Here is a 26,445-nt window from a genome sequence, read left to right on the forward strand (position 1 = left end):
TTGTTGTGGGTTACGTCTGGGAATGGGGGGAGTCTTTTAGTCCACAGAGGGGTGATGGAAGGACAACTGCTTTGTTTAGTCTACAAACTCAATGGAGGTATTGTATCATGTCAATCAAACCTAATCTGTTATTTCATGTTGACACAGTACATAGGCTACAGTGCTTTAACATAAAACATAATGACAGATGACACTTTGCATCTTCGCTGCTTACATCCAGGTTACACGTTTCCACTTCCTGTGGTTGCAGAGTAGCCCATGTGACATGGGTCATACAGGGGTTGGTTGATTCGGTGAACCAACAGTTTGCTCAGACACGGCACAGTTGTTGAGCTCAAACTGAACCATTCGTTACCGCCACAACTTACTGTTTTGACTAGACTAGCCCAGAAAAAGACAAACAGCAGCCTTCCAAGTGAAATAAGAGCTTGGGTCTGCTATGGGAAATATCAGAACGCAATTTTTTTCACTGGGAAGCAGTGGCGCATATTCATGAATACCAAGGGAAGCCAGGCTCCTCCAAAAAAATTGACCAATAAACAAATTTAATAACATATAATAATGAATATTTTGCCTCTCTCTGTGTTTCATCATTTTCCTTCAATTCGTAAGAGCCTGAATGTATCTCACAGGAGAAAGCCACCTAGCCAGTGAAACAGCGCCCCTCTGTTTCTCTACGTGTAGACCATCTATCTGATACTGTCTGGTCCAAACCAAGTATGACAGTGTTTGCCGACAGTGTTTGCCTCCTATACCCAGGTGACACACTACAGGTTCAGGTCAGTGCAATTCACTAACAGGTTGGAGTTGTCCACCAGTGGCATGTCATTTTGCATTGTTGGATTGACCCCTGCTGACCCTCACGCAGGCTGGTGAATGGTGGGTAGGCTGTGGGGGGTTTGGAGTCTGCAGCCTTCAAGCCAAATTCATGTGTTAATTACACTCATTGGCAGTCTTCAGCTGTCAATTTCCAACTGCATTGTATCCTGACTGCTTTCAGATAGGCTGTAGCCCTACAAATAATTGCCGTTAAATAGGTATTTTAAATAGGCATACGGGCATGTACTGTATGGTTTTTGCGAAACTGGTGTCATTAAATGGCTTATGAAAATTGATAAATTATACTTTTTATTGACAAATCAGGCATTAGTGTTTTATTGTAAATCTTTTCCAAACCAGTGAGAATTTCCACACTCTCGCCACTTTCCTATTTTGGAGGGGTGTGAACATTCAAACAATATGCTAGCTGTCCAAACAACATTCTTTTGGCAGAGTTTGTAACATCATTAAACCATGTCCGTCCGATCCTCCACTTCAGCGATGTCATTTACAAAATAGCCTCCAAATACCCTACTCAATAAATTGGATGCAGTCGATCACAGTGCAGTCGATCACAGTTTTGTCACCAAAGCTCCATATACTACCCACCACTGCGACCCGTACGCTCTCGTTGGCTGGCCCTCGCTTCAGACTCGTCGCCAAACCCACTGGCTCCAGGTCATGAGCTCACTAGCTTTAAGCACCAGCTGTCAGAGCAGCTCACAGATTACTGCACCTGTACATAGCCCATCTATAATTTAGCCCAAACAACTACCTCTTCCCCTACTGTATTTATTTATTTATTTTGCTCCTTTGCACCCCATTATTTCTATTTCTACTTTGCACTTTCTTCCACTGCAAATCTACCATTCCAGTGTTTTACTTGCTATATTGTATTTACTTCGCCACCATGGCCTTTTTTGCCTTTACCTCCTTTATCTCACCTCATTTGCTCACTTTGTATATAGACTTATTTTTCTTCTATATTATTGACTGTATGTTTGTTTTACTCCATGTGTAACTCTGTGTTGTTGTATGTGTCAAACTGCTTGCTTTATCTTGGCCAGGTCGCAATTGTAAATGAGAACTTGTTCTCAACTTGCCTACCTGGTTAAATAAAGGTGAAAAATCACCCATCGCCAAAAGATCATTATTAATATCTCTTTGAAAGACGAATAGTTCCAGTCATATAACATAAACAATAGTGCTATTTAAGTTTGGCTCTGTCTGTGCCTTGTTCAGACAAAGTAAGAAGAAATGAAAAAACACAACCTTGAAATTTTCCTTCTGGCACTGTACAAAAGGAAGTAGTGTACCTCAAAGATATGCTGGAGGAACCTATAAAATGGTTTGTAATGCTAATCAAGACCACGGTCTCATCTTGTGGTTGTTGATCAGGGCGTGGGGACATTTTTTGGAAACGGACTAATTCGAATTATCTCGTTACTAATTACAACCATAAATCCGTCTTTGTTTCATAATTGTATACATTGAATGTGTCATATTTTTCAAATTCCAGCCATTCTGCCAAATGTTCTCCTTTGAATCAATAAGAACTGACGGCAAAAAAGCTGCTCTGCATGAATGTATGGGAATGTTTTCTCTCACTCTCTCTGTCTCTCTCTGTCTCTTACTCTCTCTGTCTCTCTCTCTCTGTCTCTCTCTCTCTGTATTCTCTTTCTCGCTCTCAATTTCCCCCTTGTTCCCTCCGGCGGTGTCAGATTAAGTAAAAATCTGGTGCAGCCGGGAGGGAGTGATATGAACTTGAGACCCTGCTCAAACATTTGGGCGACCACGCTATACAATCAGTCTAGACCTGAATCTTGCCTTTTGAATAGAATAGAAGGAAATGTTTGGAGAGCGGGACCAGGTTGGACCACTTTGATCTCAGTGTCCTGACTCCCTACAGTGATGTGTGTTTTCTTTTAACTTTGTGTGTGCTCAGCGATAAGGATATCATAGCCTATATGATTTGCATGGATAAGTACTTATGGTGTGTAGCTGAGGACAAAAAAACTGTGTTGTTGCTGCTTCACAGCAAAGCTTTATAAGTAACATTCTCTGTCGATAAGTAGTACACCATGTCTGGAAATAGTGGGCCATTTTACCCTGAGAAAGTACCTGTAAGAACATGCTGGCTCACTGTGTATGTGTGTACTGTGTATGTGTGTACTGTGTATGTGTGTGTGGGTTAGGGGTTGAGGGCTTGGCGAAACACACATACATTGTTCCTTGCTTGAGTGATAATGAAAGGTGCAGTGATGGTGCAAAGAGCTGGTGTTGATTTCAAAGCTTGAAAGTACCAAGAAAATACACATTGTGGTCCTGGGCACTTTGGGCAATTCTGAACAGCTAGAATGCCCATAATGACTGTGTTCATTGCATCCAAACTGAAGTAAACAGAGTCACAAAGCTTTATATACAGTATACACCTCTGTAATCAAGACCAGACCAGTAATCCAAGTCGAGAGAAAGCTGGAACAAAGCACGAAAATCGAATCAAAGTATATTGGTCACGTATACAGATTTGCAGGTGTTATAGCAGGTGCAGAGAAATGCTTATGTTACTAGCTCCAACAGTGCAGTAGAATGTCACATAAATACAATACAAATAATCCAAACAAGAAATCAACAAATTACAGAATAAGTCCAATTAACAATCCAGAGTAGATATATTATAGTGAGATTCCAGAATGCAGACATATCCAGAATATAAATATGTGGTGTGTGTATAGACAGTATATCATTTGGAAAGAAAATGGTATGTACAGTAGTAGGTATATTAGGGTGAGCTATGTCAAGAATACAGTATATACAGTACATACACAGTGAATAAACAATAGTATATAAACTGAATATAAGGTGACTAGCATTCAGTGACTCTATATACATGGGGCACAGTCTCAAGGTTCAGGGCAGAGTACCGGGCAGGTAGCCAGCTAGTTCAACAGATGGCCTGGTGATAGAAGCTGTTTCTTCAATCTCTCTGTCGTGGCTCTGATGCACCTGTACCGTCTCTGTCTGCTAGATGGTAGCAGAGTGAACAGACCGTGGCTCGGCTGAGGTCCTTGATGATGTTGGCCTTCCTTTGACACTGAGTGCTGTAAATGTCCCAGAGGGCAGGCAGCGTGCCCCCGGTGATACGTTGGGCTGACCGCACCACCATCTGGAGAGCCATGCGGTTGAGGGCGGTGTAGTTGCCGTACCAGGCGGTGATGCAGCCCTACAGAATGCTCTCATGGGTGTACATCTGTAGAAGTGTGTGAGGGGAAAAAAAGAGGGAGTGGGAGGAGAGAGACAAGAGGGGACGAATGTGGCAACAGGATGGTAGCGGTGGGCAGTGTTAGCTAGCATTCCGTGCCTTTTTTTGTTGCCACCCAAAAAGTATTCTGCTTTACTTAGCCTCTCTGCTACATGCTCACCACGCAAATGAGCTACACTGTGGAAGATTAATGAACGGGGTTCCTATAGGTCAAAGCGCCGCAAGAAGAAGAGAGGGTACATTTATTCACAGACAGAGGGTGGAACGAGAGAGAGAGGGGCATCACTAACACATAGGGTCACTCACATATCCAGTAACCTGTACTGTACTCACACAGAGCTCCAACTCCAGCAATTAATAGTTTCTGGTTGGAGGTTTTATCGAGCATGTGGGATAGAGTTCTGTCCCTTTATACACCCTATCAGAGGGAGGGAAAAGCAAGGAAACTAGTTATTTGGCACAGTGGATTAATTATGCCACATGCACAACACATGCAGATGTAGGATCTTAATTTGAGGCAGTTAGCTACAGCAGGAAAATAATCCTGCAACAACAGGAAATGTGAATTATTATGTGGATTATAATTATTAATATACATTTTTGTAGGGGTTGGTACAGTTTTCATGAGGCAAAGTCTGAAATTTCAATGTGGAATTTACAAGGGGGGAGAGGAATGCATAACATAACTTTGGTATTTGGAAGAGTTCCAGATCAGTGAGCTACAGGTAACTGCCAAAATCATGGAAACAAAGGGATACAATGTATATTGAAAGCAGGCGCTTCCACACAGGTGTGGTTCCTGAGTTAATTAAGCAATTGACATCCCATCATGCTTAGGGTCATGTATAAAAATGCTGGGCTGGCCATTATTTTGGATACCATAGCTCTGCGCCCATAGGATGACAATGCCCCCATACATAGGGCACGAGTGGTCACTGAATGGTTTGATGAGCATGAAAACGATGTAAACCATATGCCATGGCCGTCTCAGTCACCAGATCTCAACCCAATTGAACACTTATGGGAGATTCTGGAGTGGCGCCTGAGACTGTGTTTTCCATGACCATCAGCAAAACACCAAATGATGGAATTTCTATTGGAAGAATGGTGTCACATCCCTCAAATAGAGTTCCAGACACTAGAATCTAATATCTCATGTTGGCCCAACGCCCTATTAAGACACTTTATATTTCCGTTTCCTTTATTTTGGCAGTTACCTATATGTTCTACACCTTTTCAATAAAAGTGGCCAATGTCACTGTGGGCCTAGTTCCCACTGGTATAATATCCTTCATCCATGGTCCTTTATACTGTACAGTGTACCTTCCTACCAGAGCCTACTATAAAGGAAGACCATGGATAATGGTGTTAAATCATGGACCCCCTGCTGATTGCCAAGCTTCTCTCTCCCTTGCTCTTCTTCCCTCTTTTTCTACCCATGCATGCCTCTGGCTGCCACCTCTGGAGTTATCGTCATTGCATAATCCCGCAGTCCAATAAAGTTCCCCACGTGCCTTTTGGCAAAGCACCTCATTGAACCTCTGCCAAGGCTGCTAAGGTTAGCCAGACGCAAAGTGTGCCACGGCCGGTGCCACACCCCTGAGTGTCTGTGTGTCGGCGTGGGTGTGTGTAGTCGTTTGTGTGTTTGTTAAAGAGCACACCAGCAAGAGTTGCTGCTGTCCCTTGCTGCTGATTGAGGATGTGTGTTTTCTTTAAGTATTTTTATTTTAACAGGGACGTCATACTGAGACTAGGGTCTCTTTTACAGATGAGCTTTGCATAAATACATCAAACATACACTACCGTTCAAAGGTTTGGGGTCACTAACCCTAACACTGTTTTTGAAAGGAAATTTCAAAAATTGCCCATTAACATAACATCAAATTGATCAGAAAAACAGTGTAGACATTGTTAATGTTGTAAATGACTATTGTAGTTGGAAAACGGCAGATTTTTCATGGAATATCTACATAGGCGTACAGAGGCCCATTATCAGCAACCATCACTCCTGTGTTCCAATGGCACGTTGTGTTAGCTAATCCATGTTTATCATTTTATTTTAATGGACAAAAAATTTGCTTTTCTTTCAAAATCAAGGCCATTTCTAAGTGACAAACTTTTGAACGGCAGTGTACTTCACTGACACTCTTACACACACACACACACACACACACACACACACACATATGAATATTGACATCTCACGCACCCACACTCTCACACATTCTTCACATATGCTGCTGCTACACTCTGTTTATTATGTATGTATGTATATAAGTATATATTATGTATGTCACTTTACTCCTACCTACATGCACGTATTACCTCAATTACCTTGACTAACCCGTACTCGGTACCGGTACCCCTTGTATATAGCCTCGTTATTGTGTTACTATTTTTCCTTTTATTTAGCACATTTTTCTTACTTACTTAAAAAAAACTCTGCTTTGCTGGTTAAGGGCTTGTAAGTAAGCATTTCACGGTAAGGTCTACACCTGTTGTATTCAGCGCATGTGACAAACAACATGTAATTTGATTTGAACTGGGTGGAATTGGTTCTCATCCCTCTGTATCTGATCTCATCCACCCTTCGGTTTTGAGTCTCATCTTCCTTTTCAGTGGGCCTGTGGGCCTCGTAACTCCTTGATTTCCCAGTCCAGTTTGAGTAGCTCTTTCCACCCCTGCACGTTTGCTGCTGGGAAGGGCCAGACCCTTGGCTGACATCCAGCCTCCTTTAACTGCACTGTAGTATCATTTTATGATCTTGTTTTCTTCTCTCTCCCCTCACTCACTCTCTTTCCCTCTCACTCACTTTTCCTTCCTTCCCTGCTCTCTCACTTTTTCTCTTTTCCTCTCCTCTCTCCCTGGCTCTCTTTTGCCTTGAGATATTGTGTTGGCCTTTCCATTTGGCTTATTCAATGTATTGTACTCCCAATGCGCCAGAGTGGAATTCTCCCCTTCCCAGACTCTGTCGTTACTCCACATTCAATCCACCCCTCCACACAAACAGTCACGTCATGTACTGTGCTCTCCATGGTAGACGTTACACACACACTCAAACACACTCATACAAAGACATACACTATACACACGGGTAGAGACTTGCAGAAGTACATACACACACACACACTTTTGTTTTACTATCCTTGTGAGGACCAACCAATTGATTCCCGTTTAAAATCCAATTTTCCCTATCCTCAAACCCCTAAACCTAACCCCTAACCCTAATTGGAACGCTAAACCTAATTGGAACCCTAAATTTAACATCTACACACAATACCCCATAATGACAAAGCAAAAACAGGTTTTTAGAAATGTTTGCAAATGTATTAAAAATAAAAACAGAAATACCTTATTTACATAAGTATTCAGATCCTTTGGTATGAGACTCGAAATTGAGCTCAGGTGCATCCTGTTTCCATTGATCATCCTTCAGATGTTTTTTGACAATGTGATTGGAGTCCACCTGTGGTAAATTCATTTGATTGGACATGATTTGGAAAGGCACCACCTGTCTATATAAGGTCCCACACTTGACAGTGCATGTCAGAGCAGAAACCACGCCGTGAGGTCGAAGGAATTGTCTGTAGAGCTCCAAGACAGGATTATGTCGAGGCACAGATCTGGGGAAGGGTACCAAAAACAATCTGCTGCATTGAAGGTCCCCAAGAACATAGTGGCCTCTATCATTCTTAAATGGAAGAAGTTTGGAACCACCAAGACTCTTCCTAGAGCTGGCCGCCCGGCCAAACTGAGCAATCAGGGGTGAAAGGCCTTTGTCCGGGAGGTGACCAAGAACACGATGGTCACTCTGACAGAGCTTCAGAGTGACCTTCCAGAAGGACAACCATCTCTAAAGAACTCCATCAATCAGGCCTTTATGGTAGAGTGGCCAGACGGAAGCCACTCCTCAGTAAAAGGCACATGACAGCCCGCTTGGTGTTTGCCAAAAGGCAGCTAAAGGACTCAGACTATAAGAACCATGATTCTCTGGTCTGATAAAACCAAGATTGAACTCTTTGGCCTGAATGCCAAGTGTCACATCTGTAGGAAACCTGGCACCATCCCTACGGTGAAGCATGGTGGTGGAAGCATCATGCTGTGGGGATGTTTTTCAGCGGCATGGACTGGGAGACTAGTCAGGTGTGGGGGAAAGATGAACGGAGCAAAGTGCAGAGAGACCATTGATAAAAACCTGCTCCAGAGTGCTTAGGACCTCAGACTGGGGTGAATGTTCACCTTCCAACAGAACAACGACCCTAAGCACACAGCCAAGACAATGCAGGAGTGGCTTCAGGACAAGTCTCTGAATGTCCTTGAGTGGCCCAGCCAGAGCCCGGACTTGAACCCGAAGGAAAATCTCTGGAAAGACCTGAGAATAGCTGTGCAGCGACGCTCCCCGTCCAACCTGACAGAGCTTGAGAGGATCCGCAGAGAAGAATGGGAGAAACTCCCCAAATACAGGTGTGCCAAGCTTGTAGCGTCATATCCAAGAACACGCAAGGCTGTAATCGCTGCCAAGGTGATTTAACAAAGTACTGAGTAAAGTGTCTGAAAACTTATGTAAATGTGATATTTCAGTTTAAAATTTTTAATACATTTTCAAACATTTCTAAAAACCTATTTTTACTTTGTCATTATGGGGTATTGTGTGTAGATCCATTTTTTATTTGACTTTTATTTAACTAGGCAAGTCAGTTAAGAACAAATTCTTATTTACAATGACGGCCTACCCAGGCCAAACCCGGACGACGCTGGGCCAATTGTGCGCCACCCTATGGGACTCCCAATCACAGCCGGATGTGATGCAGCCTGCATGGCTAATTATTGATAGAAACTAAAAAGCAAATGTTAGCGTATCTTAGCATGTTCCTTGAAACAAACCCTCTGCTCTGGCCAAAGACACTGATGTCCAAGTACTGTATGTGAGCACTGTTGACACTGAATAACCACATCCCCATTCTAAGCAGCATAGTAAATAGTCCCAATAACAACAGATCTCTGTGGGGAATGAGTCACCATCTCTCTTTGGAACAGGTGTTTCAGCCGGGGACAAGGAAAAAGTCAAGGGGTCTGAATACTTTTCGAATGCACTGTACACGTTATTCAATGATTTCATCCAAACTGCTCGCGAGCGATCTTCTACTAAGATCCAGCTAAAATAACAACCCAATGTTTATTTTCCAGGACAAATTAGCTAGCAATGATAAGCTAGCTAAATGTCCATGAATGTTTGTGTGTTTCGACCTGTCCCCAAATTAATATATTTGGTTCACAGTTGATTTTGCTATTTCAACCTGCGTGTCATGAACGCGTCTGGTCGGGATATGTAACGCCCTGGCCATAGAGAGGGGTTTTTGTTCTTTATTTTGGTTAGGCCAGGGTGTTACATTGGGTGGGCGTTCCATGTTCCTTTTTCTATGTTTTTGTATTTCTTTGTTTTGGGCCGTGTGTGGCTCCCAATCAGGCACAGCTGAAGCTCGTTGTTGCTGATTGGAGTCACACATAAGGAGCATGTTTTTCCTTTGGGTTTTGTGGGTAATTGTTTCTGTTAGTGTTTTGCACCTGACAGGACTGTTTTGGCTGTCGGTTTTCTTGTTTTGTTTGTATAGTGTTCTTTCTTTATTAAATATTCAATGATGAACACTAACTCTGCTGCACCTTGGTCTTCTTCCGACGACAGCCCTTACAGAATTACCCACCAAAAACGGACCAAGCAGCGGAGGAAGGAGAGGCACCGGGAGAAGGACTCATGGACTTTGGAGAAAATGGAGAGGATCGTTCAGGATTCCTGGAGATGGGAGGAATTACTGGACGAAGGTGGCCCATGGGCTCAAGCTGGGGATTATCGCCGCCCGCAGTGGGAGATCGAGGCGGCGAGAGCTGAGAGGCGCTGGTATGAGGAAAGGGAGCGCAGCAGACACGAGAGGCAGCCCCCCAAATGTTTTGGGGGGGGCACACGGGGAGATTGGCGGAGTCAGGCGGTAGACCTGAGCCAACTCCCCGTGCTTACCGGAAGCAGCGTGGTACTGGTAAGACACCGTGTTATGCTGTGGAGCGCACGGTGTCCCCAGTGCGCGTTCAAAGCCCGGTGCGCTACATACCAGCCCCCCGCAAGTGCCATGCGAGTGCAGGCATCGAGCCAGGGCAGATGGTGCCAGCTCAGCGCGTCTGGTCTCCAGTGCGCCTCCTCGGTCCAGGTTATCCTGTGCCGGCGTTGCACACTGTGTCTCCAGAGCGCTGGGAGGGTCCAGTTCGCCCAATGCCTGCTCTCCGCCCGTGCCGGGCCAAAGTGGGCATTCAGCCTGGAGTGTGGGTAAAGAGCGTCCGTACCAGAACTCCAGTGCTCCCCCACAGCCGGTTTATCCTGTGCCTCCTCCTCGGACCAGGCCTCCAGTGGGTCTCCCCATCCTGGTCAGTCCTGTGCCACCTCCCAGGACTAGGCCTCCAGTGGATAGCCCCATCCTGTCCGTCCTGTGCCACCTCCCAGGACTAGGCCTCCAGTGGGTCTCCCCATCCTGGTCCGTCCTGTGCCACCTCCCAGGACTAGGCCTCCAGTGGGTCTCGCCAGTCCGGAGCCGCCAGAGCTGCCCGCCAGTCCGGAGCCGCCGGAGTCGCCGGAGTCCGCACCTTGGGGGGGGGGGTACTGTAACGCCCTGGCCATAGAGAGGGGTTTTTGTTCTTTATTTTGGTTAGGCCAGGGTGTTACATTGGGTGGGCGTTCTATGTTCCGTGTGTGGCTCCCAATCAGGCACAGCTGAAGCTCGTTGTTGCTGATTGGGAGTCACACATAAGGAGCATGTTTTTCCTTTGGGTTTTGTGGGTAATTGTTTCTGTTAGTGTTTTGCACCTGACAGGACTGTTTTGGCTGTCGGTTTTCTTGTTTTGTTTGTATAGTGTTCTTTCTTTATTAAATATTCAATGATGAACACTAACTCCGCTGCACCTTGGTCTTCTTCCGACGACAGCCCTTACAGGATAGGCAAAATCAACACGCGTACAATGGCGCACGCAGACGCGTACGTGCGGAGCCGGTTTGGTCAACAAGTAACTCCTAAGCTTAAAATAGCCCTTTTCCTTGTGAGGACCAGGGGAAATTGTCGTTGTTTTACTGTTTTCCACTCCACATTATTTTCGCTGAAGCCTCAGAAGAGATTTTTGGTTCGCTGACCAAGACAACCTGTTCTGAGGCCTCGGCACAACCTTTCCCCACTTTATTGCATGTCAATCTAGATAGCTTCTGGCAAAGCTTCTTTGACACACTTTTTTCCCTCCTTACCACTGCTTTTCTCTCTTTATGACCGCCCTCTGTGTTTATCGGTCTTTCTGTCTTTCTTCCCGCCATCGATTTCCTAGTGACCACTTTAGATCTGTCCCCCTCCCCTAACCCCCACCTCCCTATGAGTCATCCTCTACTATTCTTTCTAGTAGTGTACTGGTGAGGTCACCTGTGTGTGTGTGTGTGTGTGTGTGTGTCTTTTCTGCGGAAGGGTTTACATTTATGGGGTGGGCTGGGGAATGTTGGTATGTGCGTCTGCGTGTGTGTGTGATTTGGAGGCTTCCTCTAGTACAGTAACCCTCTCTTCTCCACTCCCCTCTCTAACTGCCCTGCCTCTGGCATTGTCCCTGCATCCTGCTCTGTCTTCCACTGGAGACGAGAGAGAGGAAGAAAAATGACAGTGGAAAAATGTGTTATACAGATGTCTGTGGATCAATGCTTTTGTTGAACAGAGGATCACACTCCTCCTCCTCCTCTTCCCCCTGGCCTGTCTGCTTCTATTTTTATCCTCTACCTCCACATGACCCTTCCGTCTGATTTCCTCCTCTCTCTCTATCTCTCTCTGTTTCTCTCTCTGTGTCTGCTACCACTAATTTGTTCTTTTGAATTAAAGAGACCTTGCTTAGTGGCACTTATCACTTTTAAGAGGGAAGGACCAGCAGACCTTGCTTAGCCCTTAAGATCAGCTGTCATTATACTGTACATGTCAATTAACAAAGCCCTAATTGATTCATTATTATCTGTTTACACAGTGGTTATATATACTACAGGTCCCAATGAGGAGGTTCGCATGCATTTTGAGGGCTTGTGTGTGTGTGTGTGTGTGTCTGTGCGCTAGGTCTGACCCCGTTTAGTCGACTGGTTGATTGTTTGGTCGATAGGCTGTCGGTCGACCAAGATTTTATTTTGTCGAGCAGTGGCAAATATGTCCCCAAAAAATAGGGCACACAAGACACCTGTCTGATTCACACCTGTCTAAGGGGACTAATCCATTGCGGGGGGGGGGGGGCACCACTATCACCCAGTAGTACATTTACCATTAATTCCCATCATTTCTAATCTACAATGTTTGTTTGGTTATGGTCATTTTCTGTTAATGCATTAAATATATTATTATTCCAGTCTTACAGTTGTCATTGTAGGAGTGGACACGTTGCTTGCAGAGCGCACAACCTAAGCTACACTTGTGAGAAAAAAGTTTGGGTTTATTTCATTCCATTTCCAAGTTTTTTTTAAAACAATTTATTAATTGTGTTTTGTTTGGAGCGCTCCTGTAAATCTCAAGGACACGCACCTGATTACACATATAGAAATAGGATTAGTCTACCTGGCCTGCGCGCAAATGTAGGCCTGCCTATAACTGTGTCCCGCTGGGAATCTGATACTATTTCTGATTGTCTGAAGTGAAAATCACTGTGGAGCTTCTCAAAGTCATTTTTTTTTCTTTGCCTCAAACAGCAAGTAAACAAAGTCTGTTTTTTACATCCATTGAGAATGACAATAGTTCCTCGACGTAGCCTATTGGAAAAATCTTTCCAGCTCTCTCCCTTTCGCTTATCAGTCAGCATGAAAGAGGGAAAAAATGTCATAAAATAGGCCCTCCTGTTTACTTCTTATCCTTTGCGCAAAATAGCCTACAGCTGTGTCTGTTTTTATTTGTTGGCTTGTTGGCTTACTTTTAGATTTTGTATCGTTCGTCATTTCAAATTTTGATTAACCACGACATTGATTTTGAGATACGAAGACTTAATTAGAAATGAAAATGTTCCATGAAAACGTGCATATGAAAATCATAACTGGCACACAGATCAGTAGAAGTGGTAGGATAACTTGGCACTCCAAATGGAAAAGGTTGCCGACCACTGGTGTAGCCCATTACCAACTTCAGGAGCATAATGGCAGCAGCGAAGGCTGTCTTTCTTACCCTCCATCGATTTCCAAGTGGCCACTTTTGATCTAACCCCCACCTCCCTATGAGTCATCCTCTACTATTCTTTCTATTGGCGCACTGGTGAGCTCATCCGTGTCCGGTGTGTGTGTGTGTGTGTGTGTGTGTGTGTGTGTGTGTGTCTTTTCTGCGGAAGGGTTGACATTCATGGGGTGGGCTGGGGCTGGGGATTGTTGGTGTGTGAGCATCTGTTTGTGTGGAGGCTTCCTGTAGTACAGTACCCCTCTCTGTTCCACTCCCCTCTCTAGCTGTCCTGCCTCTGGTCTTGTCTCTGCATCCTGCTCTCTATTGCACTGGAGATGAGAGAGAGAGGGAGAAAAAAGACAAATCAGAGTGGGAAAATGTGTTATACAGACGTTGTCTGTGGAGCAATGCTTTTGTTGAACAGAGGATCACACTCCTCCTCCTCCTCCTCTTCCCCCTGACCTGTCTGCTTCTATTTCTATCCTCTACCTCCGCATGACCCTTCCGTCCGACCCTTTCCTCTCTGTCTATCTCTCTTTCTGTTTCTCTTTCTAAGTGTCTGCATCCACTAATTTGTTATTTTGAATGAGTTTTTACAGTTTACTTTAGTATAAATACTGTAGTAAAAGAAAAAGAGTAGTCATTGCTGTAGTGTTTTTGTAGACTGTAGTATACAGTAGTATTTACTGTAGTATTTACTACACTATTAGTTTTATTACCTTTGACATAGAAGGGGGGGTGGGGGGGGTCTCCTTGAGGAAACCTACTGGAGAAATACCAAAAGAGTACATTTTCCATAACCCGTAGGTAGGTAGGACTGGATTCTGAACAGACAGTAGGAGAATCATTTTTGGGTCCAGGTAAAACCCTTTCCACAGAGGGTTCTATGCGGAGCCCAAAATGAGTTGTGCCTAGAAACAAAAATGGTTCTCTTAAGGGGACAGCTGAAGAACCCTTTTGGAATCCTTTTTCTTAAGAGTGTATGTAAGTGCTGTTCATTGACTACAGTTCAGCATTCAACACTATTGTTCCCTCCAATCTCGTCATCAAGGTCAGAGCCCTAGGTCTGGACACTACCCTCTGCCACTTGATCCTGGACTTTCTGACAGGCAGACCACAGGCTGGGAGGGATTGTCAACAACCCCTCCTCCATACTGACTCTTAACACAGGTGCCCTCAAGAGGTGTGTTCCGTTCACCCACGACTGCATGGCTTGGGTGAACAATTTTGGGCTCCATGCATGACACCAACTCCATCATAAAGTTTGCTGATGACAGCATGGTTGTAGGCCTGATAAATCCTGTTGAGGACAGACGTTCCGCTGGCACCCTCTGCCAAGAGGATGCCACAGCACCACTACTTGCCAGACCGGGTCCTTTCCAAATACTACCGCTGATCAATCGAGAGCAAGGCCCTCCAGATGGCCCAGTACATCACTGGGGCCGTGTTCCGACCCATCCAGGACATCTACTTGAATTGGTTCCTGAGGAAGTCTCGCAGCATCAACAAGGACCCCACACACCCCAGCCACGAGCTGTCCGCTCCCTTACCGTTGAGAAGATGGTATTGGAGCATGAAAGTGGTCCAAGGCACTGGCATCGCAGTGCTAGCTGTGCCACTAGAGATTCTGGGTTCGAGTCCAGGCTCTGACACAGCCGGCCGCAACCAGGAGACCCATGGCCCTGCGTCGTCCGGGTTAGTGGAGGGTTTGGCCGGCAGGGATGTCCTTGTCCCATCGCACACTAGTGACACCTGTGGCTGGCTGGGCGCACTGCACGCTGACATGGTCGCCAGGTGTACGGTGTTTCCGCCGACACATTGGTGCGGCTGGCTTCCGGGTTAAGTGGGCATTTTGTCAAGAAGCAGTGCGGCTTGGTTGGGTTGGGTTGTGTTTTGGAGGACGCATGGCTCTCGACCTTTGCCTCTCCCGAGTGCGTACGGGAGTTGCGGCGATGAGACAAGACTGTAACTACCAATTGGATACCACGAAATTGGGGATAAAGGTATTGGAGCATGAGGTCTCCCACATGAAAAAATGATATGGTGTGTACTATGGTAGGAATACTATAGTATTCACTGTAGTATACTGTAGAATACTGTAGTATTTACAGTTTACTTTAGTATAAATACTGTAGTAAAAGAAAAAGAGTAGTATATACTATAGTCATTACTGTAGTGTTTTTACGGCTTGTATTATACGGTAGTATTTACTGTATTTACTAAAGTGTTTTTGTTTTATTATCTTTGATATAGAAGGGGGAGCGGGGGGGTCTCCTTGAGGAAACCTAAATACTAAAAGAGCACATTTTCCATAACCTGTAGGTAGGTAGGTAGGACTCGAATCTGAACAGACAGTTTGGAGCTTCTGCTCTTTTATAAAACCTGGAGCAAACACAATATATGGTCTATACTTGGCATGTTGGTTTCTCAGTTACGGGTGCCACAAATTGGGATATGGGGGAGGGGAATGGGCAGGATGAATGCAAATTAAAAACTGTAGTATTTACTATTGTTTAAAAAAGTGTTTTTGCAGACATTTCATTTTTTTTGCTGGAAAATACTGTAGTATTTACTATAGTATACTAACAATATATATACTAAGTACAACACATGATCAAAGGACACTACAGTGTGTAGTATAGAATTCTGCAGTATACAACAGAATTCTATATTAAGTACTGTAGTATTCTATAGTAAACTGTAGCATTTCACACTTTACATTTGAGTCATTTAGCAGACGCTCTTATCCAGAGCAACTTAGTGAGTGCATTCATCTTAAGATAGCTAGGTGGGACAACCACATATCTCAGTCATAGTTCCAATCAGCAAACTCAGTGCTAGTGGGTGGGTTAGTTAGTAGTGAGGAGGGGGTGCAGGGGAGGGGGATTGCTATGGGATTATTTTAGATAATCTTTGAAGAGGTAGGGTTTCAGATGTTTTTAGAAGACGGGCAGGGACTCTGCTGTCCTAGCATCAGGGGCAAGATGGTTCCACTATTGGGATGCCAGGACAGAGAAGAGATTTGACTGGGTTGAGCTACCCTCCTGTATGGGTGGAAGGGCCAAGAGACCAGAGGTGGCAGAACGGAGTACTTGGGTTGGGGTGTAGGGTTTGAGCATAACCTGAATGTAGGGAGGGGTGCCTCCTCTTGCTGCTCCTTAGGCAAGTACAGTCATGGCCAAAGGTTTTGAGAATGACACAAATATTAATTTTCACAGTTTGCTGCTTCAGTGTATTTAGATATTTTTTGTCATTACTATGGAATACTGAAGTATAATTACAAGCATTTCATAAGTGTCAAAGGCTTTTATTAACAATTACATGAAGTTGATGCAAAGAGTCAATATTTGCAGTGTTGACCCTTCTTTTTCAAGACCTCTGCAATCCGCCCTGGCATGCTGTCAATTAACTTCTGGGCCACATCCTGACTGATGACAGCCCATTCTTGCATAATCAATGCTTGGAGTTTGTCAGAATTTGTGGGGTTTTGTTTGTCCACCCGCCTCTTGAGGATTGACCACAAGTTCTCAATGGGATTAAGGTCTGGGGAGTTTCCTGGCCATGGACCCAAAATATCGATGTTTTGTTCCCCGAGCCACTTAGTTATCACTTATGCCTTATGGCAAGGTGCTCCATCATGCTGGAAAATGCATTGTTCGTCACCAAACTGTTCCTGGATGGTTGGGAGAAGTTGCTCTCGGAGGATGTGTTGGTACCATTCTTTATTCATGGCTGTGTTTTTAGGCAAAATTGTGAGTGAGCCCACTCCCTTGGCTGAGAAGCAACCCCACACATGAATGGCCTCAGGATGCTTTACTGTTGGCATGACACAGGACTGATGGTAGTGCTCACCTTGTCTTCTCCGGACAAGCTATTTTCCGGATGCCCCAAACAATGGGAAAGGGGATTCATCAGAGAAAATGACTTTCTTGGGTGCCCTGAAGCCTTCTTCACAATAATTGAACCGCTCTCCTTGAAGTTCTTGATGATCCGATAAATGGTTGATTTAGGTGCATCTTACTGGCAGCAATATCCTTGCCTGTGAAGCCCTTTTTATGCAAAGCAATGATGACGGCATGTGTTTCCGTGCAGGTAACCATGGTTGACAGAGGAAGAACAACGATTCCAAGCACCACCCTCCTTTTGAAGCTTCCAGTCTGTTATTCGAACTCAATCAGCATGACAGAGTCATCTCCAGACTTGTCTTCGTCAACACTCACACCTGTGTTAACGAGAGAATCACTGACATGATGTCAGCTGGTCCTTTTGTGGCAGGGCTGAAATGCAGTGGAAATGTTTTTGGGGGATTCAGTTCATTTGCATGGCAAAGAGGGACTTTGCAATTAATTAGAACCGAGCCCTGGGGGACACCAGTAGTGACGGCATGTAGTGCAGACACAGATCCTCTCCACGCCATCTGGAAGGAGCGGCCTGCCAGGTAGGATGCAATCCAAGAGTGTGCAGAGCCTGAGACGCCCAGCCCTGAGAGGGTGGAGAGGAGGATCGGATGATTCACGGTGTCAAAGGCAGCGGATAGATCTAGGAGGAGGAGAACAGAGGAGAGAGTCAGCTTTGCCAGAGCACAGAGCCTCCGAGACACAGAGGAGAGTGGTTTCGGTTAAGTGACCCATCTGGTTAGGTTCAAGAAAATCATTCTGAGAGAGATAATGAGAGAGTTGGTCAGAGACAACATGCGCAAGTGTTGAAAAAAAAGAAGGGACACAGGTTTGTAGTTTTGGACGTCAGAGTGTTGGTTCCTTGAGGAGGGGAGCAACTTTGGCCGTTTTGAAGTCAGAGGGGACGCAGCCAGTGGTCAGGAATGAGTTGATGAGGGAAGTGAGGAATAAGAGAGGGTCTCCAGAGATTTCCTGGAGAAGGGAGGAGGGATGGGGTAGAGGGAGCCGGTTGTTGGGTGGCCAGACACCACTAGTCACAGGATTTATTCTGGAGGGAGAGGGGGGAAAGAGGTCAAGGCGTAGGGTAGTTCTATGTGAGTGGGACCAGTGGACTCAATAGGCTGAGGGAATGAGGAGCAGCTGTCGACCTTATTTTCAAAGTGGTTGACAAAGTCGTCAGCAGAGAGGGAGGAGGGAGAGAAAGGAAATTAAGGATTAAAAGAGGGAGGAGAAGGTAGCTGTCAAGGATCCCCCCGGTACTGCTGCTCATTCCGTTCACTATCTCCGGAGGTCTACATCACCGGCCTTCTAGGCGTCACTGAACTGGATCATTACCGCCAACCCCGGACTGTCTTGTCTCATTACGCACACCTGTTTCCTATTCCCCCTGATTAGTATGTGTATAATTGTTCCCTTTGTTCCCCATTGTCTTTATCGATTATTGTTCCATGTCCGTTGGTCTTGTGAGTACCTGTGCTCTGTTGTATCGGCTTCCGTGCTACGTTTACTGTACATTGTATTACGGTTTACATACCGTGTTAGTGTGCACTTGTTATTACGGGTCTCGTCCCCCTGTATTGTTCTTACTTGTCTCGTCCTGTGTATTTATTAGAGGTTTACACCTCGCTCTTTTGTCTGGGTTACATCCCTCCCTGTGTTATTTTTGTAAATATATATATAGCTGTGCTGTGTGGGATAATGGATCCTGTGACAGGTTCTGTTATATATATATATATATATACACACACACACACACACACACACACACACACGTGTTTGTTTTGGGCTTCATCCCTGTCATTTCATGACGTACTCTATTTTGGTTAGGGGGGAAAAAAATAAAGATTTTCGTATTCCTGCGCCTGTCTCCTATCATTATACAACGTGACAGTGGCAAAGAGTTTTCTAGGGTTAGAGGCAGAAATGTTCAATTTAGAGTGATATAAAGTGGCTGTAGCAGCGGATACAGAGGAATAGAAAGGTAAAGAGGAGGGATTGAAAGGATGATAGGTCTGGAAGTTTTGTTTTCTTCCATTTTTGCACAGCTGCCCACAGCCCCCCGTTCAGGGAGCTCTCAGTGAGTCACTCAGTCACTGAGCGGGGGGGGGGGGGGGGGGGGGGGGCCGAGTCAGCCGGAAGAAAAGGGGACAGCGAGAGTCATAGGATGCAGAAAGGGTGGAGAGTAGGGTCGAAGAGGCAACAAAAAAAAGGAGACAGCTTGGTAGAAGGATTTTCCAGAAGGGAGAGATGATAGGATAGAAGAAGATGGAGTAGTGGGCGAGCGAGAACGACAATTGCGACGGCGCATAACCATCTGAGAGAAAATGAAACAAAGTAGTGATCCGAGGCCTGGAGAGGGGTTGCACTGAGATTAGTAGGCGAACACCATCTAGTAAAGTTGAGGTCAGGTGCATTGCCTGCCTTGTGAGTGGGAGGGGACGGGAAAGGGTGAGGTCAAAAGAGGACCTGGCATTGGAATGTAAATGATATCATTATATTACACTGCCTTGGATGGTATTGCATCAGATGGTCATACCACGTGGGTGTTTTTATGTCTCACAGCTACTATTTATTGTGTGTCCTTTTGGACCTGCTTTTTGGGATAACATATGTCTTCGGGATGTCCATCTTGCCATCTCTACCTAATGCTCTGGGTCATAAAGTCTTATTGTGTAAAAGCAAAACATATCTTAACGCACGTTACTGCGTCTGTTGACAAATGGATGATAATGAAATGTCTTCCAGCCAAGAAACTAGGCCTATTTTAAACTGCTAGTGTCTCATATCAGTTTGGCCTAAACTTATGACTGTTTCGTTTTTACAGTAGGACATTCCTGTTAGGCTAATAACTTGACACGACTCATCAGGCCATGCATTATACCGGAACAAAGCAGGCATCATCGAGAAGGCATCATCGAGAGGTCACGGAAAATGTAACCACTTTATCACTGATTTCATCGCCACTCTCGTATACATGCCACCTCTCCGATTCAAAGTGCCACTTACAATTACTCCCCAAGGAGTGCCTCCTAAATACCCGACACACAGATTGTTCTGCTGTTGGAGACACCTGATCTCCTGCTACACTGTAGCTCATGTGTTTCACCATCATGTACAGTCTATGGCTGCAGGCCTGAGTGTCAGGGACCATCTTGGCTCTTGCGGCTCTGCATTCGCATGGAGGTGACTGTAAAGAGACACTCTACCTGTGCGGAGTGGCTCCCTCCTTGCGCGTGTTTGGTCTGTACGATCGGCTACATTGGCGGGCTGCCAGCGGCGGGAGTTTAACAGAACCTGTCACAGGATCCATTATCCCACACAGCACAGCTATATAACGGTGGGAGGCACTCGCCCCCACTCCCACCTCCCCCTCCTAATCCACTCCATGCCTTGTTTTGGGACAGTTACTAGGGGAACCATGGTTTTGGGAGACTGCCAATGTGAACGCTGTGCCGTCATCCGCATGCTTGTTCCCCTGCCAGCACTACTTGATTGTTGTTGTGGTTATCCGGTGTGGAGGAAAAGAGGAAGGGAGGGAAGAGAAATTAGCTTGACTTAATGATGAACTTAGGCGAGATCAGCTGGGGAATTTTGGCTACCGTGCCTTCGCCAGGACTGACCAGTACAGATAGTGGAGAAATGATTCACTCAGCCGCTGCTTCTCCAGTTGAATATCTATCTCAATCAATCTCCATACCAGTGTACCTGCATATCTACATAATTGTTATCTCTAGTAAATGTTTTCTTTTTGTTCTGCTTTCATTAGACATAGACGGCTCGTTTGAAATGCATTGGTAGTAAACCGATCTTTTAACAATGCACACCTGCCCATTGCCAAGAAGGTAGTTAGTATACATTTACCAATTCCCGAAACAACACCTGACTCATTAAATGAATGGGGTTTTGACTAACATCCCTCTTAGATGATTAGGCTCCAGCTCTCACCGTGCTATAGTTTATTACTGGGCTTTTACACGTTTGGAACAGCATTGCCTTTCCAGTCAGTCACTGGGTGCAGTACAGCTTATTTTTAGAACCAATGGCTGCTCAATGGCAAGTTCATGTGTGGACAGGCCAGGTGCAGTATTCCACTGCACTGTAGCTCTATCCCGTTATAATTTATTAGCTGCTGCCTGGTGAGCAGAATGGTATAAGTAATCAGGTCTTGTGAAGGCAGTGTAAGCCTGTATACTCTTGTTGTTATAGGTCTGACTCCCTTCAGCTGAGCCTTCTGGCTAAATATTTATTAAAACATGGAGAAAGACAGGGGGCTAGGCTAGGTTAACCTATGCTAGGCCTAGCTCTGTACTGTAGCCTTAGCCATCTTAGCAAAGATTTATTGTAATTGTAGCAAGCAGTTTTGTGGCTTCTAGGAATACCTAGATGACCTTTACCTTTTAGGGATCCCCAGTTACCCTTTAGCCACCTCAGCTTTTGTTTATGATGTACCCTATTTGTCGAGAGCTGTCATTAACCTAGTGTGTTTTTTTTAGCCCTCGAACTGGATTAGCCTTGAACTCCTCATACATGAGATGTTATTGGCTCTGGGGGGGTCTGTAAACAGACAATGTTTCAGTCTCATGGCCCTGCCTGCTACCAACGCTCCGAATGTTGGCTCTCTTTCAACGCCCCCTACTCCCTCCATCCCTCAACTCCTTCTCCCTATCACACATGCTAAAGGTTAAAGGAGGCCATAACCCCACCAACGATCTGAAAGACAAAGGCAGGCTTGTGACTTTAACCGATAAAGCCCCCTCTGTTCATGGTAGAGATCCATTGGTGTCGCCTCTCCACAAGGACAATGCCTTTAAACATTAGAGCACATAGGCAGCGGCCGTTCCCCCTTCTAGTGGCCTGGGTCTGGGCCAGAGAAACAAACAGCCTGGCAGGCAGACAGGCCTGCCAAAGAGAGACGCATTACCCCAGGGCCTGGCAATGTACTGCAGTACCATGTCATGGTAAGTAAATCGTGTACATTACACACAAACATACACACATACGCTCAGATTAGCAGATAAACGTACACACGCGCTCACAGATGCGCTTACACAGCGCGTGCACACACACACACACACCACACACCCCACACACACACACACAGGGTGGCTAGCAGCGGGATTGGAGCTGAGCTAAGACAAATAAGGGTGTGTCCATGTCTTTTCTCCCATGTTTCTGGAAGGAAATGATACTATTATTACATGTCATCTTAATGGGAGCATTAATCATCAAGCACGTCAGCTAATTTTGCCATGCGGCCTTTAATATAATGAACACAGAGAATATATCTCAGCAGCAGCGACAGGCCCTCACCCTAACTATGAAGAACAGAACGTCTGTGTCTACGGGGCAGGGTTTCTGTTAATGCGGCGCCTGACACTTGACCGGCAGCATTCGAATTTATGCAGCGGTTGCGTAACCTGATTAGGGCGTCCACCCACGGTTCTCAGAAGGACAGAGATGACAGAAATCACATTTAGTTTATGGTAATTCATCTTAACAGAACATGCAACTCAGAACGCAAGTGGCGTGCGTCATTCTTGCCGAATTCCGATGAGCAATTTGAAGATGTCCATAAGGCTAGGGGAAGCTAAGCTTTCCCGAAAGTAAATTGAATTAAGTTGCCAAAATGATATAGCCTAATTAGCTTACTCCGGTCTATACAGAAATAAATCCTTCAAAAGAGGCTCTTAAACCAGAAAGCGTGATTCGGCCACTGATGATCATTTGGTAACCTGCTGTCGGAAGAGCTCGCAATTTGGGCAGAGCGCGTGGCAAATACTATACCAAATAGATGATTGTTGAGTTGCGACTGTCAGTGAAAAAGCAGAGAGACCCAGCCAGGCATATCGCAATATTTAAAAATACAATCGCGGGAAAAACTATTTAGAAAACAAATGGTTATTGCTGTAAAGAAAAGACAATGAAGAGATTCCAATCTGTCTTTTTAGTTATAAAAAATCTCTACTTAATCGAGCAATCTTATTGGTACCAGCGGAGAACAACGGCCCTATCAAATCAAATTCCCAGTGAGTGTGCATATTCACTGTCTTTATCATTGGGTCAGTGCCACTTTTGTTTGTTTTTTGGACAATAATTTCCTCCTCCAGGTTAGATGTTCATATTGTATTTGTGTCTCCCCTTTTCATAATATATGTATCAGACAACATTGTTTGTATTGATCTGTTTGTCCGTGTCAGCACAGTAGGCTACCCTGTAATTGTTGTCGTATTAAAAATTATTCTGCTAATATCCCCATTCATATAAAGTGTAGTACGTCAATCTACAGTCCCCCATAGTAGAAAAGTGTACCTATTCTATTGGTCAGCTTGTAGTTCTGTGCGAGAAATAAATATCCTATTCCAAACAGACTCTGGGACAGTTGTGGGGCGATAGATCCCAAATTCATAAAACCCATAGGCCTAGACTACATCCCAAAAAAACATTAAAAAGCAATGAGGCTCATGCAACAGATCAGAACGTTTAGCATAAAATGTTGATAAACTATTATTTCCCCACTTTATAAGTGCAGCAATGCGCACAAGGCAGTAGGCTACTTGCAAATGTCCATTCCATAATGCAATTAGTGGGAAAACACCATTGTGAGAGATGAAAATATCAGTTAGAAATTTAGAAACAGGGGAGATCTAAAGATGCAACTAGCATGGTGTAACGGCTGTCGTAGAGAGGGGACCAAAGCGCAGCGTGTTGATTGCTCTTGATGAATATTTATTATAACTCAGAACACTAAAGAAAAAATAACAAAGAGAAAACAAAAGCGCACAGTTCTGTCAGGTACAGAAAACTAAACAGAAGACAACTACCCACAAACACAGGTGGAAAAAAAACCCTGCTTAAGTATGATCTCTAATTAGAGACAACGGGGACCAGCTGCCTCTAATTGGAGATCATCCCAAAAAACAACAACATAGAAATGGAAAACTAGAACCTAAACATAGAACTACAAAACATTGAAAAACACAAAACACCCCCGTCACGCCCTGACCTACTCTACCATAGAAAATAACATCTTACTATGGTCAGGACGTGATACATGGGTTGCTAATATGACAAGGATTGTGCCTTTGGCTACTGGACAATGAATGAAAGTTGATTTGAAAACCAATAGAACATGAGAGAAAAAGGCTACTGTTTCAATGGCATATGGAAGTCTTTATAAAATAATTGCCTGCACGTTTGGTTGGATTTTGCCTAGGCTACTTTGAAGCAAGGTAAGACATGCCTCATAATATGTAGTAAAACGTTCTGGTTTCAAACAATTAAGTAAATGGTTTCAAAACGCATACTGCCTCCAGCTCATTGCAAAGTGGTGTGTCTTGCTCAAGCCTGCCTTGTTGCCTATGCACTTGAATGGCGAATGGAAAGCATGCTTCAAATACATTTACTACATTTTTAGTCATTTAGCAGACGCTCTTATCCAGAGCGACTTACAGTAGTGAATGCATACATTTTTTCTCTCCGTACTGGTCCCCCGTGGGAATCGAACCCACAACTCTGGTGTTGCAAACCCCATGCTCTACCAACTGAGCCACATGGGACCAATTACCAGCTGAGAAATAAAAATAGAAGCTCTTTATAATTGTGGCCATTGTTTGTTTTTTTTTACACACGATTTCCTTTATAACTGTTGTGCAATGATTGGGCTTATTAAAGCACGTTTCACTCCAGCAGCAACAAACAGCTGTTTGAGCTGTATCGGCAGCTCTCACGCTACATCGACTGGTATTTGAATCAGTGAATAGGCTAAAATCCATTATTTTGCTATGGGAATGTTTTTTTCTCCTGGATAATTGGCCGGTGCCAATTTTATTTAACAGCTTTTAAAAAAAATCCCAAAAAAGGTCTATTACCGGCTAATGGAAACCCTGCTATAGGGTATGGACTCCCCACCCTCCAAAACTGAGGTATACCTTATTTTCCTATTTCTTTCCCCTAGTTTTCTTCCTTTCTTTCTTTCTCCATCTCTTTCTCCCTCTTTCTCTCTCTCTCCATCTCTCTCTGTCTCTTTCTTTGTTCTGATTTCTTCAGGCTGGGTCATAGGGTACTGATAGCGCTCACACTCTCTTTTCCTCTCTCTCTCCCCATCTCACCCTTTCCCTTTCTCTCCCTCTCAGAGTGTCTGCAGAGGGCATGCGACTTCACATGGAGGGGCCAGAAAGAGAGCGAGACAGCACACATACCTACAGCACTGCTGCTCACTCTGTACTAAAACCTACACCCTTGCACATACAGAAAGACACACACTGACAAATCCATGGAGAGGAGCACATTGAGCTATGCCCAAGCAGACACACAGTCTCTTTTTTAGTACATCTCCCACCCACAAACAGCTCCCAAATCCTCTTTGCGCCTCAATGGATTTGTGTGTGTGTGTGTGTGTGTGTGTGTGTGTGTGTGTGTGTGTGTGTGTGTGTGTGTGTGTGTGTGTGTGTGTGTGTGTGTGTGTGTGTGTGTGTGTGTGTGTGTCCATCTGCTTCGGCCTGTCAGTGGGAATCAGATGTGATTGTGTGAGGAGGAGGGTATGCTGGGCATTTGGGGATGTGCTCTCTCTCTCTCTCCTCTAGGGGTGTGCTATAAATCACTATTTTTGTTTTCTCTTATGTCACTGTTGTTTTAATGGGGCCAATCAATATCTCTGAACGGGACATCAGTGGAACCAGACGGTCTTGACGAGCGCTAGCTCTCTAGGGAGACATTGGCTGTCTGTGTGTTCTATGTGTGTCAGGTGTGTGTGTGCTCGTATAAATAGACCAACAAAAAAAAAATCTATTCCAACAAAGCTGTTGTGCTATTTCTGATGCTAACTCTATTAATAGAACTTTGGTCGTGTCATCAACTCTTTTAGATGTTGACAGATGCTCTGACATGTCTGTCTATCAATATGACCTCACGCGGAAAATGTGCGCCAGAACGTGGATGTATTATCTCGTTTCAAACCAAGCTCTCCAATGGAATGAATGGACGTTCGAGTCTTGAACTATTCATGCGGCGGAATCAAAGATCAAAGTTGTGGTATTCCGACTTGTCTTCCAGCTTTTATGCTGTGACTGTGAACTCGGAGGGCCCATGTTTTAATGACATGGCAGCGCATAGCAGCTGTCTTCTTTAATTATGGAAGAGTGAATTCTTGGCCTCACGGCTCATTCCCCTTCCTTTCCCTTCTTTCCCATTTTGATACTCCTCTGTTCCTCTCTTCTTTTCAACACCGACTTCATACAGCCCCTTGATTTCCTCCCCTGTCCTGCACGGACTAATCCCT

At 44.8% G+C, this 26,445-nt stretch overlaps 1 protein-coding gene across 1 annotated transcript in view; it reads left to right on the forward strand.

Moving 5' to 3' along the window:
• Window positions 1-26,445, forward strand: part of LOC106589304 (thyroid hormone receptor alpha) — a 198,664-nt gene that overhangs the window by 38,872 nt on the left and 133,347 nt on the right. The window lies entirely within an intron of this gene.

The sequence above is a fragment of the Salmo salar genome, chromosome 28 (genome assembly GCF_965601325.2).
Source record: "Salmo salar chromosome 28, fSalSal1, whole genome shotgun sequence".
Lineage (NCBI taxonomy): Eukaryota > Metazoa > Chordata > Actinopteri > Salmoniformes > Salmonidae > Salmo > Salmo salar.